The sequence below is a fragment of the Myotis nattereri genome (genome assembly GCF_964212035.1).
Source record: "Myotis nattereri genome assembly, chromosome: 3".
Classification (NCBI taxonomy): domain Eukaryota; kingdom Metazoa; phylum Chordata; class Mammalia; order Chiroptera; family Vespertilionidae; genus Myotis; species Myotis nattereri.
The window spans coordinates 9575268-9594938 of NC_138077.1; the positions used below are offsets into that span (position 1 = coordinate 9575268).

At 43.9% G+C, this 19671-nt stretch overlaps 1 protein-coding gene across 3 annotated transcripts in view; it reads left to right on the forward strand.

Moving 5' to 3' along the window:
• The window catches only part of PCBP3 (poly(rC) binding protein 3), a 223080-nt gene that overhangs the window by 54920 nt on the left and 148489 nt on the right, over nt 1–19671 (forward strand). The window lies entirely within an intron of this gene.

The following is a 19671-nucleotide window of genomic DNA, read 5'->3' on the forward strand; positions in this document are numbered from 1 at the left end:
GATATGCACAATTTCCCTTCTAGCTTTTGCAGAACCAATGTTGAAAAGAAGCAGTTTTTTCTTTTTCTATTAACCTTTCTTCTCCAAAGTTAACCTGCTCAAACTGTCCAGCACTGGACCTCAGGGCGAGTTGTTAGTGTGCCCTGCCCAGACACATGCCTTTGCCCCATGTTCCAGCAGTGCCCATCAGCCAGGCAGTGATGAGTTTGTGCTGTGGCCATGATGGCATGTCTAGGTCTTGTGGATACCCTCTTTGTGGCTGTGACTCCAGTTTGCAAAACTACCTTGAAATTATTCCTTTTCAATTTATCCTTAAGAGGTCTGTTTTTCTAAAATTTATAATATTTTCTAAAAATTTTCAGCAGTCTTTTATGGAATACAAATGTAGTCATAAGAGCAGCTAATGTTTATGAAGTGCCTGATTTGTGTTAGCTATGCTGGTCTGAATACTTTGCTCAGTCTCCATAGGACCCCATAGAGGTAGGTACTGTTCCACCCACTTCCAAGGCTCGGGAAGGTGATGTCACTGTGGTAGTCGGTGGTGAGATTGGGATTTGAGCCGAGGGCTCTGACTTCACAAGCACGAGTCTTCTTCATGGGGGTAGGATGACTGGAAGCTGCTTGGATGATGTGAGGTGGGCTCTGAACTCAGTGTTTGCCCTTCCCATCAAGTGGCTTCGGTGGCAGCCCCAAGTGGCCACCATGGAGTGCTGAACTCAGCCATTCTGGTGGGAGGGTGATATAGACACAGCCCACTGACCTTCCAAGGACTGTTGCCTACAGCAGAGCAGTGACTTCATCAGCAGCCCCTTGGGAGATGGTGGCAAGGAGTTGGGGGCACGTGCACATAGGTATTTAGGGCTGGTGGGTAACTGAATACAGACCAACATTTGAAAAAGAGAGCTTTTACTTAACAAATTATTTGAACAAAGACCTTGTTTGTTCTTTCCTTTATTCAGCAAGTATTTATGGAATGCTTGTGATGTGCCAGGTACTCTTCTGGAATGCCTTAAGCTTATATCCTTGTGAGGGTCATGAAACATAAATCTTATAAGTAACAGTGTATCAGGTGGTAATGCTGCTGTGGAGTAAACGAAGAAGGGGAAGGGCCTTAGGAGTGCTGGATGCAGTTTTGAATGGTCAGTTAGTGCAAGACCTGAGAAGGGAGCGTCTGAGCAGAACCATGAAGGAGGTGCAGGAGTGAGTCCTTTGGGTGTTGGAGAGTGAAGGGCTCCAGGCCAAGGGGAGCTGGAGCAGAGGCTCTGGACGATGTGTCTGGCCAGTGTGGCTGGAGCCAAATGGAGTTGAGGAGCAGAGGCAAGAGATGAGGTCAGTGGGCAGTAAGGACACACACATCAAGGGCCTAGAGGTTCATCCTGAGGCTACTCTTGCTCTAAAAGGAATGGGGGCTGAGTGTGGGGGTAGGGAACCAGGGAGTCTTTTTTCAGACTAAAGCTGTTACATAGAGGACATCCAAATTCCTTCTGGCTTGGGACCAATGTTGTAATTGTGCAAATCTGAATCTAATTTTCACAGAAACCCCAAGGGAATTTGAGAGTGTGCTGTATTTGAGAGTGTGCTGGGCACAAAAACTGCATGGTATTTTGCGGAGACCATGTAGCCCTGCAGACTGGCCGAGGGCCTTGGCACAGCATCCATCCCCGCCCTGACCCTGGCCACACCTCTCCAGTGGATTTGCTTTTTTTATGAGTTCAGCACCTGAACTCAGGCATATAAACAACGTCCTATATGGGCTGGGCCTCTTTCTCCTTAGACTTTGGTGTTGTCCAAATTCCTTCACCTGAGTTCGGACTGGATGTAGCTCTGGAGGTGAATCAGCATGCCAGGGTGGACTAGGCTGGCTAAGTTACCCACCCTGTCTGTGGTGTACAGCATGGTAGCTTCCACATCAGAAGAGAGGCAGAGACAAACAATGTGTTTGAACCATCAAGACTGTGGTTCCGGAGGGTTGCAATGGGGACTCTGGGAATTCCCTGAGGCTTGGTTAAGTGAAGGCAGCCAGCTTTTTATAGGGCACCTGTGGCCTTTTCTGCAGGTTTGGAGGGGGCTATTAGGAGCACTTAGCTGGCTGGAACAGAAACGGCTCTGCTTCCCTTGGCAATCTTGGTTGAGCCCTGCAGTGTCTTCCGGTGGGATTTCTGGGAGTGGGATGAGCCAGTAAAGAGCTCATCTGCAGTGGGTGATGCCCAAGGGAACTGGTGGCTTTGGAAGAACTTGAGTTTCCATTTGCACATCTCTGAGAACTTTCCACACTTTCTTTGAGGTGAAGGGCATCTGAACATAGTGAAGCTGCAGACAGACTTCTGGCCTGTGCTTAGACAAAGCAAGGCCCCCCCAGCTGGCTGGTGGCAGAGCCCCTTCTGCGCCAACTCAGGACTGGGCCTTAGACTACATTTAGAGCAGGAAATTAAGAGATAATGATAATGAGAATTTGTTGAAAAATTTATTTACTTTGAAGTCTTTTAGTCTTTGTAGTACTGAATTGGTTTTTTGCTTTTCAGTTTTTTTCCTGCATTGTATTATGATAACAGCTTCTCTGTAGGATTGGAAATTTTTTGGAACATTTGAAAAAAAGAACTTAAAAAATCACCAAAATGAGTACAGACAGGAGATCTGTGCCGATGAGCTTGCTGACCGGGACTCCTCCCTCAGAGGACCCTTCCTGCTGTGTCCTTCTTGGTGACCCTGCTGCCCATAGCCTGCAGTTCACAGGGCCGCTCTGCGATCACTTTCTCACATGAACCCCTGACTCCTTCCTGTATTTGAGAGTGTGCTGGGCACAAAAACTGCATGGTATTTTGCGGAGACCGTGTAGCCCTGCAGACTGGCCGAGGGCCTTGGCACAGCATCCATCCCCGCCCTGACCCTGGCCACACCTCTCCAGTGGATTTGCTTTTATGAGACCATGGTTGTACATCTGATCTTCCTTTCTCAGATTTCAGTCTCAACTGGTACTGTGCCTCTTTCTTATCCGGAATGCTGCCAACCCACCTCTCTGCCCAGTGCTCCCTGTGCCCTAGTGCAGGCCGCCTCTCCTTTACTTAGGGACTTGCTGCTACCTAAGTTGTGCTACCTCTCTCCTGGGCTTCAGGTTCTTCTCACTGACAGATCACCTCTGTTAGCATCCAAAATGACTTGATTGCTCCCAACTTAAAATAAAAAATTTCCTTCCTTGCTTTTCAGCCAAAATAGGAGATTAATTTCGCAGTGACCTCTGTTTCTTTTAAAAACTCACTAAAAGGGCACAAGTTACCAAGAGATTAAGAGAGAAGGTGACAGAATTTGGCAATTTGGAAGGCAGATGGACAAGCAAAGGAACCTAGCAGATCTGAAAAATAGAAAGCTAAGAGGCATGTGTGTGTGTGTGTGTGTGTGTGTGTGTGTGTGTGTGTGTTTGGGACGGGGGGCGGCTGGGAGTTGAATGTACTGCATTGGAACAGTTGTTCCCCCCCATCCCCAAGTCTCAGGAATGACATTACCATATAACTCTGAAAATGGGGCCAGCAATAAAAATAGGGCTGAAATAGAAAATTGGTGTAAAGCCTGTTTAAGAAGCGGTCAGACTCTCAGCCCCACCTAGCCTGATGATCCCTTCCCTACCCTGGCTGAAGACTGCAGTTTCTTCCCCTGGGGGGTGGGCCAAAGTCTTTAGGCATAGTAGAGGGGACCGTTCTAAGCAGAAAGTGGAGCCAACCTCTGCTCTGTTGGCCCAAGAACATTGGAAACCTGAGATGGACTATTGGATGTGAGTGAGTGGAGCAGGCAGGGTGAGGACTGGGAGTAGGAAGATGGTGGCTGCAGGAGATCACAGGCTGTTCCCTGCTGTGTTTGAGTAATCCCTGGCTGAGAGTTTGAAGATAAATTGGCATGAGTACCAGGACACTCAGCAAGCCCTTATTAACTCCAGGACGCCCCTACATAGTACAAGAAGGGGGATGCAGCAGCAGGAGGAATAAGGTTCCAGAGCTCCCACGTGCATGTCTTGACAGTGTCCTGAGAGTGGGTACTGAAGACTGATGGTCAGACCTGAGCAGGTAGAGGTGCGTGGGTGACTCTAAGGGTTAATTCTCATGTTCATAGTAGGAGGTTAGTGGATGACACAGACTGTAAAGCCAAGACAAGTGAACTGAACCTGGGAATTAGAAATGTGAAGAGAAATACCAAAAGAAGAGAAAAGAACCAAGAGAGATGCCTGTCGGAAGGCACACTGTTTTCACCATAAGCTTTATGGAATTCTTTGACTTTAATTATGTACATTTATAATTTTGTTAAAAATAAAATTGAAAGGTTATATAGCAAATAACTATTTTACAAAATAATAGTTATGAAAGCAGGGTCTCTCTGTACCCTCCTCTCTGTGCTCCTGCCAGGGCCAAGCTGGACTGTGTGGCCATCTGGTCCTTCCCAGCAGGGCTTTGTCTGTACCACTGGGTTGGTTCACATGGCCTCTGCCTCCTGAATTTGATGAAAAAGTCTTTCTTCCAGGGCTTGAGCTCTGCAGCTTTAGACCCATAGAGCAACCCCTTCCCATAATGCCACACTCTCCTGGTCCCATGTTTGTTTGTGCCCCCGTACCCCCATGCTTGTGTGAGCTCTTTCCTGATGCTCAGTGAGGACCCTGCTGGTGGTTGGTGCTTGGGGGCCTACTGGACCCATGGCACAGCTGCAGATGTTTTGGTCTGTTTCACCGAAGACTTCACATTAGGGATTAAGGTTCATACATATCTGTGCCCTGCTTTTAACCAGAATGGAATACTGTAAAATGTTTCATGTCACCCAGTTCGAAAAATCTCATTTTTTATTTATTTATTTTTTTAAAATATATTTTATTGATTTTTTACAGAGGGGAAGGGAGAGAGATAGAGAGTTAGAAACATCGATGAGAGAGAAACATTGATCAGCTGCCTCCCGCACATCTCCTACTGGGGATATGCCTGCAACCCAGGTACATGCCCTTGACCGGAATCGAACCTGGGACCTTTCAGTCCGCAGGCTGATGCTCTATCCACTGAGCCAAACCGGTTTCGGCAAAATCTCATTTTTTAAAGGTTGCATAGTTTCCATTCTATGTATGGTAGGCACTTATTAAATAATTTCCTTTTTGTTTAATAAATTTGGGTTTTTCTCAGCTCTGTTACTAACAACAGTTAGTGGAGAGGCAAGCATCCTTGTGCGTAAATTGGCTTCCCTTCTTTGTGAGGTAGTGTACAGTATTTATCCATGTAGAATTTCTGGGTTAAAGGACATAGATAATTTAAGAGGTATAATGTGTAACTGCCAAATTGACCTCAAGGTGGCTAAATGAGAGCAACACACAGTAACTGTTACTGTGTGTCCAAGAACACAGGTGTACAACAGATCCAGCTATTCCACTATAGTTATTTAGTCTTTTCTTTATTTGTTTTTTTTAAAAATCTTTATTATTAAAAGTATTACAGATGTCCCCCATTCTTCCCGCCATTGCCCTCCTCTACCCAGTTCCAGTCCTGCCCCAGGCCTTTACCACCCTATTGTCTGTGTCCATAGGTAATGTATATATATGCATATAAGATCTTTGATTAATCTCTTCCCACCCTCCTCCCCCTTCCCTCTGAAATTTATTAATCTGTTCCATGTTTTCAGTTTATTTTGTTCATTAGAATTCTTGTTCGTTTATTTTGACTTTTAGATTCAATTGTTGATAGATATGTATATATTGCCATTTTATTGTTCATATTTTTTAATCTTTCTTTTTCTTCTTCTTCCTCTTTTTAAAGAATACCCTTGAACATTTCATGTAATACTGGTTTGGTGGTGATGAACTCCTTTGTCTTTTTCTTGTCTGTGAAGCTCTGTATCTGACCTTCAATTCTAAATGATAGCCTTTCTGGGTAGAGTGGTCTTGGTTGTAGGTCACTTCTATTCATTACTTTGAATATTCTTTGCCATTTCCTTCTGGCCTGCCAAGTTTCTGTTAAGAAATCAGCTGACAGTCATATGGGTGCTCCCTTGTAGGTAACTAACTGTTTTTCTCTTGCTGCTTTTAAGATTCTCTCTTTGTCTTTAATCCTTGGCATTTTAATTATTATGTATCTTGGTGTGGGCCTCTTTGGGTTCTTCTTGTTTGGGACTCTGCAATTTCTGGACTTGTAAGTCTATTTCTTTCACCAGGTAGGATAAATTTTCTGTCATTTATTTCTTCAAATAGGTTTTCAATATCTTCCTTTCTCTCTTCTCCTTCTGGCACCCCCAAATGTGAATGTTGGTATGCTTGAATTTGTCCCAGAGGCTCCTTACACTATCTTCATATTTTTGGATTCTTTTTTCTTTTTGCTCTTCTGATTGGGTGTTTTTTGCTTCCTCATATTCCAAATCATTGATTTGATTCTCAGAATCCTCTACTCTACTGTTCCCTATAAAATATTCTTTATTTCAGTTAGTGTGTGCTTAATTTCTGACTGGTCCTTTTTCATATCTTTGAAATTCTTACTAAGATCCTTGAAAGTCTCACTAGATTCCTTGAAGCTCTCATTAAGATCCTTGAGTAACCTTATAATCATTATTGTGAACTCTACGTCCAATGCTTGCTTTCATTTCTTTCATTTGTGACCTGTTTCTTTGTCACCACATTTTGGCTTCTTCCCTGTGTTGTTTATATGTATTAGTTAGAGTTGCTATGTCTCCTGGAATTGGTGGAGTGGCCTTATGTCTTAGGTGACCTGTGGGGCCCAGTGGCTTAGCCTCCCCAGTCACCTGAGCTAGGAACTCTAGGTGCTGTGTAGGCTGTGTGCACAGTCTTGTTATAGTTGAGCATTGATTGCTGCTGGTGTCACTGGGAGGAATTGACCTCCAGGCCAATTGGCTATGAGGACCAGCTTCAACTACAGTGGAAGAGCTGCTGTTCAGGAGCTACCCCCTATGGAGCATGACTTGTTTTAGTGGGGCTTTGGTACTCACTGAGTCTGCCCCTTGAGTGTGTTGTTTGTGGATGTGTAGAGTTGTAATCTGCCATAGTCTGAAGGTGTCCACCACATGCACTGGCTCTGGGGCCTCTCAGGAAGTGCAAAGTCAGCCACTGTCTGGGGCTACCTGGCAGGAGCTACAGAGAGATCTGCAGATGGCTTCTATTTGTATTGGGTTTGGAAGTGCCCAGCGAGGCCCAGCTGTGAAGCAAGGCAGGGTGGTGTTAGTGCCAGGTCTTGGGTCTTTTAATGATAAGTGTGGGGAACACTGATGCCAGCTGCTGCTTGTTTGAGCAGAGTCTGTAGCATGAGCCAGGACAGGCCATTCCTATGAAAAGCTACTGCGAACAGCTTGGGTGGGGCTGCAAATTGGATGGGGCAGAGTTTCAGAGAATCACCAGGGCTGAGCAAACAGTGTGGGCCATGCTGTTGGAAAGTCAGATATGGCTGCCAGTCAGCTCTGAGAAGGGGGAGGTCCTAGCACAGGAACAATGACCCCTGCGAGCACTCCTGTATGGGAGAAAGCCACCCCCGAGTTCCTGCCCTAATGCCAGACAGTCCAGTTCTTCTCCATATATCCCTGGTTCCCCCAATGCCACCACCTGGCACTGGAGCTCAGAAGAAGCAGGACTGTGTAAGTCCATGTGCTGGCCCTTTAAGAGGAGCTGTCTGGGTCTCCAGCAGTCTCCATGTCACTCAGCCACAATCCGTGCTAGTTTTTATAGCTCAAAGTTATAGAGATTTCTCTTCCCAACTCTGGAACCCTAGGCTGAGGGTCTTGTGGGGGCTGAGCAAACTGGTCAGGGCTTTAACCTGTTTTCTAACCAATGTATCTGGCTCTCAGTTTTCTTTCAAGACACTTTAAATACCATCTCATTGTGTGTTTGTTTTTTTACACATATATTTTTATTGATTTCAGAGAGGAAGGCGGGGGCGGAGGGAGAGAGATAAAAACATCTATGATGAAAGAGAATTATTGATCAGCTGCCTTCTGCACACCCCCTGTCAGGGATCATGCCCACAATCCGGGCATATACCCTGACGGGGAATCAGACCGTGACCTCCTGGTTCATAGGTCGATACTCAAACACTGAGCCACACTGGCCAGGCCCATTGGTTTTTACTAGGTGTATCAGTTAGTAATGCGGATTTTGTAATCAAAGAAAACACAATAATTTCAAGAGAAATATCGAACGTGCTATATTCAAAGTAATGTCCATTGCTAGTTACACATTTCCCCCATCTTTCAGGTAATTTGTGGCTACCATCCCAATAGAACTTTTCTTATTTTGGGGCAGACCATTCAGAGACCCAATTTCCCACTTCTTCATATGTTTTGAAGTACTGCTCAAAAAGTGTGTGTGCCATTGATTGGAACAAATGGTAATCTGAAGGAGCAAGGTCTGGTAAATACAGCGGGTGGGTTAATACTTCCCAGGCAAGATCTTTTAATGTGTCTTTAACTGGTTTTGGAGTGTGTGATGGTGCGTCATCATGAAGCAAAATTACTTTGCTGTGTCTTCTGGCACATTCTGGTCGTTTCATGATCAAAGCGTGGTTCAAATTGATTATTTGTTGTCAGCAGTGATCAGTATTAACGGTTTCACCTGGCTTTAGAAGCTCATAATACACCACTCTTTCCTGATCCCACCAAACGGAGAGCATTGTCTTCTTTCTGAAGCGATTGGCCTTGCAGTTGATGTTGATGGTTGACCTGGATCAACCCATGATTTTGTGCACTTGGGATTCTCAAAATAAATCCACTTTTCATCACCAGTCACAATTGGATGCAAAAAAGACTTTCTTTCATGCCATTGAAGCAACATTTTACTGATGCCTTTTTGGTTTTCCATTTGTCTTTTGTTCAGTTGATGTGGCACCCATTTTCCTTCCTTTAAAATCTTTCCCATTGCTTGTAAACGATCGGAAGTTGTTTGCTGAGCAACGTTTAATCTTTCTGCAAGTTGTTTTTGAGTTTGACATGCATCTTCATCCAATAATGCTTGTAATTTTTCGTCTTCAAACTTTTTCGGTTGACCTGGACGTTGACTTTCACACTGAAATCATCACTTTTAAAGCGTTTAAACTAGCGGTCACAAGTATCTTGAGATGGAGCATGTTCACCATAAGCTTCCCGAAGTATTCAGCAGCACTTTTCTTCAAAATAAAGTAATGAATTAAAACTTCCTGCAAATGCTCTTTTTTTGGCACACAAAATTTGACATTTTTAACTGGAAAAATATCTATGATGTTAACACCTTCACAAATTTGACATATGAAGTTTTGAAGCTTGTTGTCATATAACAAAATAGCATACATATCAAATCGCATATATATCAACATATGCGTAACTCCATCTATTGAAAAATATCCGCATTATTAACCGGTACACCTAGTATATGACCTGTTCTCATCAAATGTTTGTCATTTCCAGTCTTTGTTCTAAAATGTTCTAGTTGATTTTCCCATGTTGAAGAAGACTATATTTTTTTTGTTTACAATTTTAAAGCTTGACATTCAGAGAACGTGGCCTGTCTAGCTCAGTGAAGATGGGCACATTGAGCCTTTGGGGATGTGGTTGTCAAGTAGGAGTGGTGACCCGAACTTGGCCAGGGCTGATGATTGCTGGCTGGGGTCCTGCAGAGGCGGACACAGTGAGTCACTGGGGTAAGGAGGGAGCACACAGAAAGTGTGGTACACCCAAGAGCAATACGTAGAGAATGTTGCTGGAGAGATGGGAAGAGCACGTGCAATGAGAAGAGAGTCTGGAGTTTGGGAGCTGATTCACTTCTGTGTGGGATCCAAGGGAGATTTGTCTCAGGGCCTTTTGGATCCCCGCTATGAGCTGAGATGAGAGTGCGGGCTGAGAAACCTGGGAGATATATGTGCCGAGGTCATAGCTGAACCCATGGGGGCTACATTACGGAGAGATCATTGGCTGAAACAGAGCTCCCCAAACACAGCACCTTTAATAAGGAAAAGTTTGTTTCTTGGACATAACAGTCCTGGGGACTCCAGGAGGCCTCTGGCCCAGAGGCCATGACCACCCAAGATTCTGGGTGGCCTGCTCTTCTGTATGTGGTTCTACCACACTTAGTTGGCATGACCTCTGATATAACTGAATGTACATGCATCTCCTGTGTTCTCATCCTGTAGAAGCAGAAAGGGTGCATGGAGGGTAAACAGCAGCACTTCAAGGATGTGAAGTGCAAATTATGCCAACTTGAATCATGGTAAAAAGTGGACAATGCAAAACAAATGCAAAACTGACCACCCATGATATAATTAATTCAGGACCACTGCAAACCAACAGTATCATACAGGACCACAACAAACAAATGGTATCATCAGGATCACTGCAAACCAACAGGATTATACAGGACAACTGTATATAGTGGTATAACCTAGGACCACTGCAAACCAAAGTTGTTATACAAGCCAACTATATACCAGTGGTGTTATACAGGACCACTGCAAACCAATGGTGTTATACAGGACAATGCACACCAATGGAGTTATATAGGACAACTGCATACCAATGGTGTTATTCAGGACAGCTGTATACTAGTGATATACAGGACCACTGCAAACCAGTGGAGTTATACAGGACAGCTGCATGCTGAAGGTGTTGTACCAGACCACTGCATACCAATGCTGTTATACAGGACCATGTACACCAACGATTTAATACAGGACCATTGCTTACCAACGGTGTCACACAGGACCACTGTATACCAATGGTGTGATACAGGACCACTGCAAACCAACAGTATCATACAGGAGACTACTGCACATCAAAGGTGTCATACAGGACCATGCACACCAAGAATCCATACAGTACCACTGCTTATCATACAGGACCACTGAGTACCAACAGGACAACTGTATATCAGTGATGTGGCAGAGTGGTCCCTGGGTCTGTTGTCATGGAGGTGGGAGAATGTATTTGGGAGAATAGCTAGCTCTCTGCCACAAGGACTGATGAGGTAGCTTCATGTCATTGTATTTCAGAGTGAGGGAAGGGACTAGCAGGAGGAGTTGTTGTTTGACAGGTAGGTATATAGCCAACATGCTGTTAGGCCAGGATGTTGGCTTGATGTAGGAGTCTATAATCTTGGGGACAGTGTTGCTGGCCTCCTCTTGGATATCTGGCAGGAGTTCCAACATCCATGGTCACTGCCCACCTGCTTAACCCCCACACCAAGATACTATCTCATTGTCGAATTATGCGGCTCGGAATCAGGATGATGAGTGAAGGCATGGAGGTCCTAGTTCAGTGATGGCGAACCTTTTGAGCTCGGCGTGTCAGCATTTTGAAAATCCCTAACTTAACTCTGGTGCCGTGCCACATATAGACATTTTTTGATATTTGCAACCATAGTAAAACAAAGACTTATATTTTTGATATTTATCTACACTAATAAAAGAGAAACATGGTAATTGGCGTACAACCGCTACCCTTCCCATTGGCTAATCAGCGAGATATGCAAATTAACTGTCAGCCAAGATGGCGGCCGGCAGCCAGGCAGCTTGAAACTAACATGAGGCTTGCTTGCTTCAGTGACGGAGGACTCCAACGTTCCCCACCTGCCGCTGCAGGCCTCTGAGCCTGCAGTTTCAAACATTGTAACAAATACAGACACTAAACAAAACTCCAGAAACCAGCTTTTAGCTGGCTGGGATCTCAGAGCTGTAGTTGATACAGAGTTTCGAGAACCAAAACAAACCAGATACCTGCTTTCAGCAGCGGAGGCCTAAGAGCTGGAGCCTCAGAGCTAAAGCTGGCCCAGAATAAAAAAAAGAAAAAAGAAAAAAAGGAGCAGTTGGGAGCTTCAGTCCCAGCCTGAAAACAGCCCTCAGCCCCTCACCCAGACTGGCCAGGCACCCCAGTGGGGACCCCCACCCTGATCCAGGACACCCTTCAGGGCAAACCTGCCGGCCCCGCCCCGTGCACCAGGCCTCTATTCTATATAGTAAAAGGGTAATATGCCTCCCAGCACTGGGATCAGTGGAGCCACGAGGCCTCCCGGCACCAGGATCAGCATGACAGGGGGCAGTGCCCAAACCTCCTGATCGCCCTGTGACTCTGTGTGTGACAGGGGGTGGGGCCACAACCTCCCTATCCGCCCTGCTCTGTTCGTGACAGGGGAAGATGCCCCAACCCCCTGATTGGCCCTGCTCTGTGCGTGACAGGGGGCAGCGCCCCAACCCCCTGATTGGCCCTGCTCTGTGCGTGACAGGGGTGGCGCCACAACCTCCCCATCGACTCTGCCTTGAGTGTGACAAAGGGCGGTGCCCCAACCCCCCAATCGGCCCTACCCTGAGCGTGACTGAGGGTGGCATCGCAACCTCCCAATCCACCCCGCTCTGTGCATGACAGGCGCGGTGCCCCAACTCCCCAATGGGCCCTGCTCTGAGCCCAACCAGGGGCTGTACCTAGGGGTTGGGCCTGCCCTCTGCCACCCGGGAGCAGGCCTAAGCCAGCAGGTCGTCATCTCCCGAGGGGTCCCTGAACTGCGAGAGGGCATAGGCCAGGCTGAGGGACCCCCCCCCCCAGTACACAAATTTTTGTGCACCGGGCCTCTAGTTTTATATATTTAAATGCCATTTAACAAAGAAAAATCAACCAAAAAAATGAGTTCGTGTGTCACAGGTTCGCCATCACTGTCTAGTTCCAGGAGTGAGGGGACATTTTTACATTCTCTCCAGGAGTGATGGTGAAGTGCATATGACTGCAGAGGCCTCTAGCCTAGCTGACATCAGACCCCTCTGCGGTTTCACAGTCTCACTTTTTATTTTATACCCTATTTACAATGGGCATGGGTACTCCTCATGGGGCTGAGAGGGAATGGAGAGCCATGGCCAGGGTCTTTACCTTCTCCCTCTTCTTAGCTTTCCTTTCTTTTGAGGTTGGGTGGCATTTATCTGAGGCACTTGTCTTTTTTTTTTCTTTTTCCTTTCACAGGGTTGTGGGAGCATGCTGTTCTCCCAGAGGTTTAGGTCGTATTGCAGCCTGGCATGAAGGAGCTGGTTACTTTTCACGAGATGACTCATTCATTCCGCCCTATGCGGCTGTACTGCCAGGCTGTCTGGCAGCTCCGCGTGCAGAGACAGTGATGGATCTGAGAACTGTTGTCATAGGTCTGTGGTGGCCATGAATGGTGTACGGGGGTGGAGGACGAGTCCCCTCTAGGAGACATTCAGACAAGCAGGAGACAGCCTGTCTGTGCACGGCCTGTTCAACTCACATGTGGACTCTAACACAAGTGAGTCAGGTGTTTCCAAGTGTGGATGGCTGCGAATAGCCTGATATGTTCTACCTGGGGAATGTCATGCCCAGTCAAAAGGGCCAAGGATGCTCTATTTTTATGTTTAAGCAAACTCATTCTGCTTACTTTAGGCTTCCGTGTTTTTTTTTCTTCAGAATTCCAGTGGCACTTACAGATTACACCATTCGATTTAGTGCGCATTCCCCTGCTGCCATGGATCTTGTTACTTTATCAGAGAGGCCACATTATCTTTGGATATGAAGGGGAGCAGTGACACTGCAGTTACACTGAAGCAGAAGGAGGCTTTCAGCATGGGCCTTGACCTTTTCCAAGTACTCTGGCTACTTTGCTCTTTCAGGGCACAAGACTAACCCACAGCTTTGTTCCCCCTGTAATTGAGAAAATGTCCTGGATTTTACCCACCACCTCCTGCCTGCTTCACACGCTGGTTATTAGGCTGCCTCTCAGCTCCACTGAATGCATGGGCACTGTCTTTGCAGGGCCTGGGTCTCGGGCCAGAGCCAGCAGGACTGGTGGCAGCTGGAGTGCAGCTGTTACAGGGAGCACAACAGTGAGCTGTTCTCATTATACACTTGTATGAATTTGGCAGAGCATGAGCAGAAATCATGGGAAAAACTTTTTGGTTGGAGTTTACCTGGGCTGGTGGAGCCAGCCCGGAGAGCCAAAGAAGGCGTTCTGCTTCCAGCTCTGTCCTCATCACCCTGTAACCTTGGCTAGGTCGATGTTCTCATCTGCACTGCTTCCCCATCTGTGAGACTGTATCACCTTACCTGTCTTGCCTAGTCCCAGAGGGGGAACAATAACCTAGCCAAGAGGATGGCAGGTTCTTCAGGCATTTAAGTTTTTGCCAGAGGGTGAGGGGTTGGTATCTTCCAGGAATAGGTATGTGACCATGTGAAAAAATGGTTTCCACAGTCATTGGTGTGTTCCAAGCCCCAGTTCCTCACTCAGTCCCCACAATTCTCCAAGGTCTTTGATTATCCTGCTTCATCAATAAGGATACTGAAGTTAGCACCAGAGCAGAGACAAGCCCAGAGCTCCCATTCCAGAACTTTCCTTAACCCCCTTCATTTCATTAGTATTAAATTATAAGAAGTTCAGTCTTTAAGTTCTTGTGGCCAAATTACTTTCCAGGATATTGGAGCATTTTCCATTTTCATGAGCAGTTTGGGAGAGTACCTGTTTAAGTGTGCCCAGGGTAACACCATCCATTGTCACAAAGTTTTTTTTTTCTTTTTTTTTAGGTTGAAGGAGAAAAGTACAGTAAGATGAGGACTAAAGGTGTCATTGGCTTTGGTGTGACTGAAAAGAAAGCTCAGTTTAGTAGTATGGAAGGGACGATGTGGACTGACCAGGCTGGCATTGATGGTGGAGGTGCTGTTCATGTGTCTGATTCTGAAATTACAGGTCTAGAAGAGAGCTGTTTGTCTGGTTTTTCTTTTTTCTTTCTTTTTTAAAAAAAATATATTTTATTGATCTTTTTTACAGAGAGGAAGGGAGAGGGATAGAGAGCCAGAAACATCGATGAGAGAGAAACATCAACCAGCCGCCTCCCGCACACCTCCCACTGGGGATGTGCCCGCAACCAAGGCACATGCCCCCGACCGGAATCGAACCCGGGACCCCCCAGTCCGCAGGCCGACGCTCCATCCACTGAGCCAAACCGTTTTGGCTGTCTGGTTTTTAATAGGAGCTATTTGAATTAAGTTTGAAACCTGAAGAGGAGTTAGCAAAGAGACAAAGGTTGGAGATTAAGAGACAGAGTGTGGGAAGCTTCTTGGAAGTCACTCCCCAAGGAGTCAGTACAGATTTGGATGGGGAAACAACAGAGCTATTGTTTTTTTCTTTCTTTTTTTCCCTCAACAATTACTTTATTTTATTTATTTTATTTTTCCATCACCATTTATTCCCCCTACTCTCTTCCACCACCACAGAAACCACACTGTTGCCCATGTTCATGAGTTTTTTCTCTCCTTTTTCTTTTTTGCTCAATCTCTCAACCCCCTCCAACAAACCCTCCCCAAGAGCTGTCTACCTGCTCTCTATTTATGAGCCTATTTTTATTTTGCTTGTTAGTTCAGTTTGTTCAATTAATTCCACTTATGAGTGAAATCATATGGTATTGTCTTTCTCTGACTGGCTTATTTCACTCAGCATAATATTCTCCATGTCCATTCATGCTGTCCTATTGCAAAAGGTAAAACGTTTTTCTTTTTTACAGCCAAGTAGTATTCCATTGTGTAAATGTACCATAGCTGTTTTATCCACTCATCAACTGATGGACACTTGGGCTGCTTCCAAATCTTGGCTATTATAAATAACACTCCAGTGAACATAGGGGTGCATATATTCTTTTGAGTTAGTGTTTTGTATTTCTTCAAATAAATTCTCAGAATTGGAATTTCTGGGTCATAAGGCAGTTCCATTTTTAAAATTTTGAGGTAACTCCATACTGCTTTCCATAGTGACTTCACCAATCTGTATTACCACCAATAGTGCACAAAGGTTCCCTTTTCTCCACATCCTTGCCAACAATTGCTATTTGTTGATTTATTAATGATAACCATTCTGACAGGTGTGAGGTGATATTTAATTGTGGTTTTAATTTGTATTCCTAGTAGAGCTGCTGTTTGCTAAGAATAGGATCTCTTGTTTGTGATCGCTAAATTGACAGTGTTCTCTGCACAGCATTCCAGTGTTCTTGATGGGCTCAGCCATATCTTCCACAGCAATGGTTCCTCTCCAGGACTGAAGCCAGTCTAGACTCAGGTGTTACACTTAGCTGCCTTGGGCCTTTAGCCTCCTTCAACCTGGAACATATTCATAGCCTTTCTATCACTCTTATGACATTGAGATTGTGAAGAAGATGGTCCTTCTCTTTTCTTGGTTCCTCATGATTCCAGTTGTGTGTTCTTGGCTGGACTCTCCATGTGTGAGATGGGCCTTCTCAGAGCTTCACATCTGGACACAAAATGCCTGGCTGCCCTTTTGAGTACATTAAGCTGTTCACTTGGTCAACGACTTGCCCAGTCTCTCCCCAGGATACTGACTACTTTCCTTCTTGCACTAATAAGAAATCAGTAGGAAGGCTTTTAAGAACATGCAGATATCCTGATCTTCAGGAAAACTGGGAATCCACTATTTTTGGATAGACCAGTCTTTACTGTGATGGTTGCAAAGTGATATTTGTGTAACTCGAACACTCTCTATGCATACCTGTTAGTGCTTGACCATCTGCTGTGAACAGAAGCCCTCCCCTCTTCCCTTTCTGTTTATCTGTGTATTATCATTTTAGTTTCATAGCTTCCTGTTTTTAAATTCATCACTGTTCTACTTTATAATTCTCCACTGTCCTCAATGACTTTGGAGCACAAATTGTCCCAGATCAGCAAGAGCCCTCCAGGCTGATTCCTGGTCCTGGGTATGTTCCTGTGATTTCATTCCTCCTCCTTCCCTTCTTGCAGTAGCCTTGTCAGTCTGTTTAGGGTGCTATGACAAAGTATCACAAACGGGTGGCTTATCCACAACAGACATTTATTTCTCATAATTTTGGAGGCTGAGTCCAAGATCAGGGTGCTAGCATGGTTGGGTTCTGGTGAAGCTATCTTCAATTGCAACTAGACACTTTCTCACTGCACTCACGTGGTAGAAAGAGCCAGAGAGCTTTCTGGGGTCCCCTTTATAAAGGCACTAGTTCCATCATGGGGCCCCACCCTCATTACCTAATTACCTCCCAAAGGCCCTGCATCCTGATACCATCAAATTGGGGGTTAGGATTCAACATATAAATTTGGGGACATGCACATTTAGACCGTAACACCCTACATTCTTTCCTCCCTTCTGCCTTCCTTCCCTTTCTTCCTTTTCTTCCCTCTCCCTATTTATTTTTTAATTTTTATTTTTAACATGTCCTGTATCATGTTTCAGGCTCATCCAGTGCCTAACCTGCTTAGCCATGGAACCAGCATTTCTTTGAAGGGCTCTGCTTTCTCGTAGTATGGGAAATGTTATTAAGCAAATTTGGGTACTAGGTGTACTTATTGCTCCTAACCCCTGTCCGTGGACAGAGATGGAAAATACATGCATACACATGTATACACATGTACACAAACATATGTGTGCACATATATGCATTCAAATGTACAAATGCACATACATATATATGTATATGGGCATATGTAATAAATACAATATTTATTGTATTGACAATATTTACAATCCTTTCTCTTATCATTAGCCCACCCCTTGCAGGTGATGGTGGTGTTGTAAAGTAGTCTTTCACCAGCTTCTAAGAACCACTTCTGCACATCCCTGTTCTACTCCACATTCAGTGATATCAGGTTGGTAGTTTGAGTCACCCATGGTGGTTGGATTGGGCCTCTCCTTCCATCTCTAAGGGCCATTGGTTAAACTGTCACCAACAAGTCTCTCTCTCTCTTTGCTATTTTTTTTTGTGGTTTAGTCTTCTTGTATTACTTTTTTAGGGAAAAAAAAAAATATATATATATATATATATATATATATATATATATATGCATATACACACATATATATACATTCTATGTTTTTCTTCTTTCTTACACAAAATTTATATATGTTGTTATATATGTTTTATATGTTTTTTATATTTTTATTGTGGTAAAATATGTAACATAAAATTTGCTATTTTTACCATTTGTGAGTATCTTATTCAGTGGCATTAATTGCATTTCGGTGTCATGCAACCATCTGTATATACTCTTTGCACTTGGTGTTTTTTTGTCTGAAAGTCCCTTCACACCAATTCACAGAGAGCTTCTGGATCCTTTTTTTCCTGCTGTCTGGTGCTGCTCCATTGTGTGGATCTCCCATAGTTTATCTCATCACTCTCCCTGATGCTAGTATAGCTAAGTTTATGTTATTCTGCAATTATAAACTGTGATGAATAGTCATGTCACTGCTATTTTTTATTATCATATCTTCTAGAAGTGGGACAGCTGACTTTATTGGAAAGTGCATGTGTGTTGTTTTGCTAGTTGTTTCCAGATTCCCTTCCTTAGGGGTTATCCCCACTTGCCATCCCACTCCACCAGTATATTAGCCTGCTTTCCCACTACAGCCTGCCCTGAAGAGTGTGTTCTTAAGCCTATCAGTTTTTGCCAAAGTGACAGGAGAGCCATGGTAGCTCAGTATAGTTTTAATTTGCATTTCTATTCCTATGAGTGAAATGAAACACATTTTCAAAAGTTTAAAGACAGATTTGTTTAATTTTTTATGTCTTTTGCTTATTTTTCTATAGGATTTTTGGTCTGTTTTTGCCTCTCAATTTAAAAAAGTTTTTTTTTGTATATTAGGAATATTATTTCTTTTTGCTGCTGTTAGAAATAAGGCGAGCCCCTAAAATCAGGGGTCCTGGTAGCACACAAAGCATACTTGGGAGCAAGGCAGCAAAGCAAATATCTTTACTTCTGCAGAAGGGTACACACCAACACAGAGTCTAGCAGTACGTAAACTGAGAGAGAGGTCCACTCAGGTTTTTATTCCTGACACACACGATCTGTTCCTCACTCTTGATTGGAAGAGCTTAGGCTCACAATCTTGGGCTGTTGGCTAATTTAAAGGAAGAGGTCGACCTTTGCTGTTTCAAAATGGTGGCCTACAGGGGAACTGCAAGTCATGCAAGCAAAAATGGCAGTTGCCTAAACTCCCTTCTTTGACAGAAAAGATTACTTGTTTATTCTCATACTGCGATATATGTTGCAAATATTTTTTCATTTATTATTTTTCATAAATATTTTCTCAGGGTGTTTTGCCATGCCAAATATTTTTATTTGTTAGAAAGTCAAATTTATCTTTTCTTTTATCGAATCTAATTTTTTTAGACATGGTTAAATAGCCTTTTTTACATTCAGATTAAACTGCCCATGTTTTATTCTAGTACTTATATAGTTTAATTTTTATTAATTTATTTTGAAATAAAATTTTCAGTACATTGATATTTTATAGAACATTTATGTTCCTCTTTCATTAATTTCTGTTTTTATTTCCTTTCTTGCTTCTCACGGTTCATTTTGCTGTTGTTTTTCCAATTTATGTTGAATGTTTGCTCATTCATATTCAGCTTTCTTTTCATATAAGTAAGCATTTAAAATTAAACATTTCCTCCTAATGTAGTTTGTTGCAATGCACAAATTTAGATATCTAATACTTTATTACACTTTACTCATAAATGTTGTCTGTTTCCACTATGATTTTTTTGACTTATGAGTTTTTTAGCCACTTCAGTGCCAAATACATTGAGTTTAAAAAATATATACTATGTTAAAAATATACATATATATTTATATATACAATATTTTGAATCATTTTAATATTTTGGATCATTACGCTATGGGCAAAGTAGTCTCTGTGCATGGTGTTTTTTAAATAAATCTTTATTG